At 43.7% G+C, this 8,481-nt stretch overlaps 1 long non-coding RNA gene across 1 annotated transcript; it reads left to right on the top strand.

Annotated features, from left to right (window-relative positions):
* The first annotated feature begins 2,655 nt into the window (after nucleotides 1-2,655).
* On the top strand, nucleotides 2,656-7,088 carry LOC144134877 (uncharacterized). The gene is made up of 3 exons (XR_013315287.1): nucleotides 2,656-2,867; nucleotides 6,833-6,942; nucleotides 7,061-7,088. It is a non-coding gene; the product is annotated as an uncharacterized LOC144134877 (long non-coding RNA).
* The last annotated feature ends 1,393 nt before the right edge of the window (nucleotides 7,089-8,481 follow it).

Consider the following 8,481-nt stretch of genomic DNA (forward strand, 5'->3'; position numbering starts at 1 on the left):
AGCTTTTACCACAATTGTGTCTTAAAAGTGCGGTCTTGGTTTGCACTTCGCCGAGGATACTGAATGTCGTTTTATTTATGCTGTCATGAAAAGGAGGTAAACATATTTCATGCTTTAAAATACAACGTGTTTCAGGGAAGCGCAGAACTAATGTTTAAAATAAGGTTTTTGAGGAGTAGTAATAACAGTGTTGACGGACATCGAAAAAATTGGGGAATGACGTAAACTAGTAAAGTCTTCACTAAATTCTAATAGTTGTGTTTTAGCTATTACCTGCAGGCTTTTTCTGGCAATTAGAGATTTGAAGTCAACCGTTTGAAGCCATATCAGCTTTTAAAATTTCGAATACGCGGTTACACTAGCCGCTATGGCTGAAAAATGTTTTCCAATTTTTCTTGCCATTTTAAAGCTGCGTGCATTTTAAAGCATAACACGACGTCAATTAAAAGGCGAAAATGCGTGATGCAGGTTCCTTGCAATAACTTCTCCCCAACTTCTGCTCTAGCAGTGAACTGGCGAGGAGAAGGCAGCCCTGCCATACGGGTGGCGCAGAGATTGTTCCGCGGTAGGTGCGTCTAATAGTGCTGCTATTTGGTTGACGTCGCATTGCGCTCCCCTCGTGCACGCGGTTGTCGGATGGCGCGACGAATGGACAAGGTTAGTTGAGGCACATTGACAAGCAATGACAATTTCTAAATCATCAAAATAACTTTTCTATTGCTAACTGCCGGATGTAAATTTATAATTGCAACCGGGCGCTACTGGTAATGACTAAACAGTTAACCATTAAAATTTGTAATGACGGAGTAATTACTCATTGGCATCCACCCAAGCGCAGCCATACGGTTCGAAAGGAATGCTAAGAAGCTTTCTTAGAAAGTTCATAGTTAAAGAAACATTCTTCCTGGTCCGTGGTTCCATCCCGAGACCACCGCTTCACTGGAGCAGTGGCTCTACCAACTGAGCTAGCCGGGACGGCGAGCGTATGTTAGGGCGAGTGGTAATTTATCAATAACTCGAAGTAGGAACAGTGTTGGTCAGCTGTTTAGTGTAAACCCTGCGCTTCGGTGGATGACAATGAGTAACTACTCTCTTATTACAAATAGACTCAACCATGGGAGGTTCTCCTAAACATCTGGCCATTCTTTTAACATTTATTTAATTTATTTATTCAGAAGTCGCCTGTTTTCTGACGTCTACTCGCACTGGTATTAGTATGCCGCACAAAGTATGCCTTTGCATCAAAAACCACGTTTAAAAATTGGCATCGGGTTTCCCTCGCTACAACTGGCGTAGCATCAGTCAAAAGCCTTTAGCACATTTTGTCACTAATTCCTACAAGTATAACTCTAGCGTTACCGCTTTGAAGGAAGCACTTTCTCTTTCAAGAGAGAATAAACGTTTATTTGCAAAAAGTACACTGCATCGAATCGTGGGTGGGGTCCTCAGCCCAAAACTCTAGTTGCTTCCACCGACGTTTTGGCTGTGTTGACAAGTGTCTCCTTGTCTTCCATGGTACCGATGGCCAGCATCACTTCCCATTGCTCCAGCACCCTCGCGAAACAAGCCTTTCGTATTTAGGCTTATATTGCGGAAGTAAATAGCGCGAGGAAAGGTTTCAGTTGATTGCGATTATTATCTAAACCACCTACACTTATCTCCGCGAGAAAAAAAAAGTTTCAAAGTACGGGAATTAGAGTGCTGCACATCTGTATATGAATGGTCGTTTTCCCACGAACAGTAAAACAATAGAACAGACTACTATAATCTGTCGTCTCAGCGACTGACGACACTTTTTTAGTTCTGCTGATGCGAAATCTATGGGCTTCAGTTTAAAGAATGTATTCCTGCTTTTCTCCTCTTTTTAGTTTAGTATAGTGCTTGCGAGTTGACTGTATCGGGCTGCTTACCTGCTTACGGTCTTCTCTCTTAACTGTTCCACCGTTCACTTGACGACTTGCCTTTCGGGAGGATCGTTTTGATGATTGTGCCTTGTTTAACATGTCACATTTCGTAATTTACACCCCTATTTTAATGCCCTCTGTGAGCAATATGGGACCATGATTATATGAATAATTTACGGTTTGTAGGGATTTAACGTCGCAAAGCGACTGAGGCTATGAGGGACGTCGTAATGTAGGGCTCTGGAAGTTTCGACCACCTGCGGTTCTGACATCGCACAGTTCACAGGCCTCTTAGATAAGTGAATAAATACATGCATATGTTCCTATAGAGCGGCCAGGAATGCGCAGGCATTTTGTGGCGATGGTTGGAAGGCAAGGCTTGCGAACAGGTACCTCCTGCAGACGTTTGCCATATGTACAGCTTTTATTAAAAAAATAACTGTGCAAGGGGATTTTTCTGAGGCCTAGGTTTTGTATACTGAGCAACCCTAACCCTTTTAATGCGGGCAGAACTCGCTTTCTCAACCCTCCCAATATCAGGACATCCAGATGTGCTGGATACCTCCGGTACGTAGCTGAAAAGCAATCCCCTTGAGCTCTACACTTCTCACAGATGCAGCACATTAAAACTCAATAAACAAGGCCAGAAAAGTCATAGAAGTGATTTCTCGGTGAATTATAGTTTTTTATCTCTCTTCTTCGTTGTGCGTGCTGAACTGCACCGGAGAAAGAAGAGGGCGGGTATCGAGGGTTCCGGCAGTTGCGCGCGCCATTACAATTAACGTTCCCTAGCAGCCCGGAGCTTGTTCTCGCTTCGAACGGCACAAAACACACGTCGCTTGTTTTTTTGCTTTCTCAGCAGCCCTCTCCTCTCCGCCTGACGCTCCAAAGGCTTGTCGTGCGGGACCTACCAGAGCTGGACGCGTCCTCTGCTTTCACCGCCTGCCCTTAGAAACCCTGAAGGTAAGTTGTTTGCACCTATGTCCCAATATAAAAGCGCCTGCCATCATAGGGTCTTCAGCAGCCTTGCGGTCGCCGAGCACATATTGATTATTACACACACCACTTAGGATAAGGTGTGTAATGCGCCCTTGAACTCGATGCATGCTCCTCCATGAGCGATGCACTTTTCCTGAGCTACTTGCTTCTCGCGTGCCACAATGATTAGCGTGGTGGGGGAAAATAATCCCTGTGTGTCATAGAGCTTGCCTAGAGCACTGGCTCCATTTGGACAAATTCATAAGCGTGTGTTGTCGGCATTTCAATGTTAGATGAGGCGATCTTACAAGGCCGTTCTCGTCCCTCTTGTGGGCCCTACCTTCTTTTTAGCAATAAATGCGCAAAGTACTTTCCGCGGCTGCCATGTTAATCACAGAAATTTCTTGTGTTCTAGCTCAGTACAAAATGGAGTGACGATAACGAATATATGGTACTCGTCTTGTCTCCGTTGTACCTTCTGCCTGTGCGGGCCAGGCACTTTATTTTTCTTCATTTTTTTCTGCCCAATCTAATCCATGTCTGCGTGGAATAATAGGGCAACAATTAGCTCGCCCTGAGACATACAGTTCATACGTTACATCCGTGACGAGTTCTAGTCATTAATTTGACCGTCCGCAGTGTGCCTATTGGTATATCGACTCCAACGGTCTTAATACCTGCAGTGGCAAAGACGTTACTGTTCATGCTGAAATAATAGTGTAGGTCACACAAATATTGACGTTGAAGTGGGAAGATCCTTGAAAACGTGACGACAGTTGATGAGGTTGAGTACTTAATGAACTTGATGAGGTTTAGTAGGAAAAGGCACATTCGAGCTTAGACAGGCTGAAGGGAGCAGACAGACACCGCTTATTGACAATCTAGTCAGGGTGAGTCATCAAAAGGCTGAAAAAAGAACAAAAACACGCAGCACACCATAAACTATTGACGGCTTTTATGCAGTGCAATGTGTTGGTTATGCTCGTTTTCACCTATTAATTGTGTTTAAGCAATTAAGCTGCTCTTTTTTACTAAGCGCTGTTCATATAACTCCCTTCGTCCTGTCTCAAATGCGCTGTGCCTTTGTGAGCTCAATATACAATAATAGCTCCACAAATTACTCTTTTGCACGTATAGAGTTTTTAGTAACGTACATGGTATCTATTTTCGCGAGCGTACGTTGCGGGTCCCGGATTAACAACATTGAAAATGTTAGGGCAGGAAAAGCAGCCACGTCCAATGTAAGAAGTACCGCATTGCGTTCTTAACCGCACGAGGCGGCAAAAGAAAATTGCTAAACCTAAACATGTGCGTTTTTGCTTCGCGCGAAGATTGCATCAAAGGACACGGCCTCCTTATGCCAACGCCAGAAGCATCGCTCGTATCGGCACTGGTGACCTTGGGTCATCAAACTTTTTTTTTTTCATCGCCAAGATGTGCCTCATCTGAAAGAGGCCGCTTGGTTGCTTCATAACGCATGCCAGCCGAATATTCCTTCAGGAGCTTTGCTTCTCGAAGAAATGTTATTAGTTTTGCTCCTGAATACACTATAAGGCAAATGCAGAGCGTCATCTCTTGGGTGTTGCGTAACTGCATCTGCCAGTTAAGTAAGGTCGGCTGAACGAAATATCTGCCTGGACGTTGGATAAACGCGTGCAAACGGATGGTTCCGATTAGCGTGAATGGCGAACTGGCGACACACAGCTGTGTTAAATTGTGTACTGAGCTCAGATACTACGGTGTTTACAATAATATACGCCTGAAATTACCTTTTATTGCATTGTAGGGCCGCGAACAATATAATTACCATAAACGGAAATGCATAAATCATGTGCAAGTGCACCGATCCCTCTAACACGTTGGTTGTCTTTCAAATTTTTACAAACTCTACAAGTAAATTCCTCTGGAACTAAGATACTACTAAGAACTTCGCTCTTTGTCATAAACAAGCATAAAATGTTGAACGTTTAGCAACCATCAGTCAGCTCTTTATGGTGAGACGCAAAGCGGTTTGACTCATACTGAACAACGAAATAGATCAGTCAAATTTTCTGGTGTACGCCAGCATCCAATATGCTCCTTAGCCACAGTGCCTAGCTTCATGTTTATTCCGAGTGTCCTACGCTTTCAAACAAACTTTGAACGATAAGAATACTACTAGTACAGCACTTTCTGGGCTCTATCCATTTTCCACGCTCAAGGAGGCTTAAGATCTCAAAGCAGCGTACACTGTGTCCAAGAGGAGACATCAGGATTTAAAATAAAGTGTTATTGGATGTGAACATAGGTCCTAATGACTTGAAATTGTTGCGTAGGTATGCGGAGCATGCGCTAACAACCGATTTTTATTCAGTCGTGCACGACGACCTAGTACGCTTGGACAGTGGTAGTACGAAAGTGGTGGAATTATTATACTGCTCTGGCGTTAAAGACACCGTTACAGACAAAATACGGTGTCTGCGTTGTCGGAGTAGGCGTCGTCGGCGTCGTCGGCGTTGTGAGCGAAAAATCACGATCATGACTCTGGTACGTGTTGCCCAAAGAGAAACCTAGGAAGCAGGTGGCCCTTTAAGGTCACGTGACGTTGCGGGAACAAACTGCTCACCAGATAGCAAGCTACCCACCGTGGCAAGTGACAGTTAAATTAATTATTCGTCGCTCAGTAAGAGTCACCTAGGCTGCACAAGGCCCACCGCTGATAGCACCTGCCATCGCAGGGCAGTGGCCACACACATACTCGCTGCACCACTATGCCAGGAGGCGTAAGAGGTCTCCCAGGGTTGTCTCAATGTTACGTAGAGAATTACATTCTGCACTTGTGGGAATTGAATTAACCCATTACGCTATTGCATCATACCCTTAGGGCGGAGTTGAAGTGTGCGCTTCAATCGTTTTTTTTTCACCAAGGGGTTTTGCAGTTAACTTCCAGTCTGCGTCGCTCAACCGCTTATGGTAGACATAGATGATGCGCTCACAGGTTCAGCGTTTAATGAACGCGAGAGCAACGAGAAGCCGCCGTGAATAACTGAATCAGCGTTTCCAACACTATCTATGCCAGCACACGTTACAAGCCGCTTAGTAGCCTTTTGAGTAGGTAGAACATTTTTTTTTCTAAATGTGACCGTTACGCATGGTTTCTTGCCAATAAAGTGGTCATATTAGATCGGGCTTCTTAATTGTATTCTAAACATTACTTGGTAGCCGATAAGTAAATGCACGAATCAACGCTTCGCTTACAGTCGGCACCGTCTATTTTTTTAGAATACGATTATACAGCGGCGTCATTAACATGACATGCAGCGAAGCGGCATTAATATTACTGGGTCTTTTGCACAATAGCTACTGAAGTAACTGTTCAGACACAATCAAGGAAAGTTGGTTGATTTATTTATTGGCTTATTTTCAATTGCAACTCCTATTTTAGAAGGCAAGTATTTTTGATTCTTTAAACAGGTGTGCTCCAAGATACACTCTTTTTTGCAGGTCTGATTGGTCCTAACAGCTTGTGTACCGCTTTTTACAAACCGAATATAGAGATCGCATTGGTTATACAGACAGGATTCAACAGTTTCTTTACCGTAAAACGCGAGATCTTTATAAAGTTTTTTTTTATCCGACGATGAGATTTCAGGTACAAAGGATGCCTTGCATTCGTAACGTACTGCACATTTCAAACCTTTCTGCTGCGAGACATCTAAGTTTGTTTCTTGCGCACTTTCGTCACATTTTCGCGGCAACGAAACACAAGAACACGTGAGCAGTAACATACGATAAAATTGAGTCGGAAATCGTGGAACAATTACTACCACGGCTTTCCAGACACCACACGCGATAATATTGGACATACCAAAACAAAACTTATTGGACAGGGTTATCGCTTTCTTAGCAGCACTGCAGTGAAGTTCCAGCTCTTGGCTCGAAAACAGAAATACGCAATCCTTGCAATGCAGTTTAGACACCAGCAACCATCTGTTCGAGGCTCCCGAACGAGCCAGGATCAAATTCCACAAGAGGAACGCCAGTGTCCAAGAAGCAACCTCCTTGCCCAGCCTGACCATGTGTAAGAAATTACTTCGTCTTTCTTTGCGCCAGGGGCCTTTGGTAGCCGTTTTGTAGGTTGTGTTAGTTCTTTTGATCCGCTACATGCAAATGTTTAATGGGGGCAACTGCTTCTACAGATGAGTTTGCAGACAACAAGGCGCCAAGTAAGTATTAATTTATATTTAATAGTAGCGTCACGATGCACTGCATTCCAGAAGCCGTAGAAGAATAAAAAAATCCTGGTTTCGTTGTATAAGTAACCGCCCAAGCTTAGGAACATTTATTTTAACTTAAGATAATATCGGAATTATTTGAGCAAAGTGGAAACTAGCAGTGCAGAGGTGCAAGCTTCGGCTTCTGACGGTGACATTGCAGCACCATGTACTCTTATTGCGAAATGAAATGCGAACAAGACATTTCAAACGGCACCTGTAAAGCTGGAGCATATTAGTACATTAGAGAACCAGCGTACTAGACCGGTCTATTTTCGCATTGAAGGCACAAATACCATTTCAAGTAATGCAAATAGGCACACCTATATTTCGTCTCACGGCGCAAGTATGTTTGTTGATTTTGGCGTTTCAGCTGGCTCGTTCGCGTTTTATTTGACACTGATGGTAAAATGACATAAAATAGTTGGATGCGTACCCTCTCCTAGATTGTCGCGCCCGGCTCTGCACATTCTCACAGATAACAACCAATCCTGCCTGCCACAAATGCCGGGCCCTTGATGGGCCCTAATTACAGCTTTATGTATTCACTGCAAGCACACAAAAAATATGATATCGTGACCCCTGGGAAATAATTTACGTGAAAGTGCTCGGTACAAGTGGCAATGTTCAAGTTTTGACCAAATCTCGTTTGGTGAGCAAATTATTAGAGTTGACAAAACATACACTGGATAAGAGTTGCCGGACAAAAAAAAAACTATTTTTGTTTAGGCGCCCATAGCAGTTTCTTGATCGCAGTGTTATGAAGAACGGGACGCTACACTACATAGTTACGATTTTCTAAAGCATCCAATGCATATTTGGTCAAATGTTTAGGGGAACCCTCTAAGTTGGAGTAGATTTGTAATCAGAGAGTAATTACTCATTGGCTTCCACCCAAGCGCCACCATATGGCTGCAAAGGTAAGCTGTAAGGCTTTCTGAAAGATTTCGCAGTTAAAGAAAAATTCGTCCTGGTCCGGGGTTCGAACCCGGGACCATCGCTTCACCCTAGCTTTCCTTTTCATTTACCCTAGCTTTCACCATAGCTTTCTTTCGTAGCCGTATGCCTGCGCTTGGGTGGATGCCAATGAGTTCATGAGCACGGATTCCATGAGCAAGCTCGTTGATAGTGATTGTTATTTGGCGACCACATACTCCACGCCGAAGTCGATAGCATAAAGTGTGTACTTGTGGCCTTCCTTTGTTTCCTGATTAGGATCACGAATTTTATTGTTTCATTTATGTCGGGAGGGTCACGGAAACATCCTGGTATCAAGCAGATTTGCTCGGGGTGGAAAGCTTGCTCAATTGTACTATTTCATTTCGTCAAATATGAATTCGTGATAA

This window comes from Amblyomma americanum, chromosome 5, assembly GCF_052857255.1.
Source record: "Amblyomma americanum isolate KBUSLIRL-KWMA chromosome 5, ASM5285725v1, whole genome shotgun sequence".
NCBI classification, from domain to species: domain Eukaryota; kingdom Metazoa; phylum Arthropoda; class Arachnida; order Ixodida; family Ixodidae; genus Amblyomma; species Amblyomma americanum.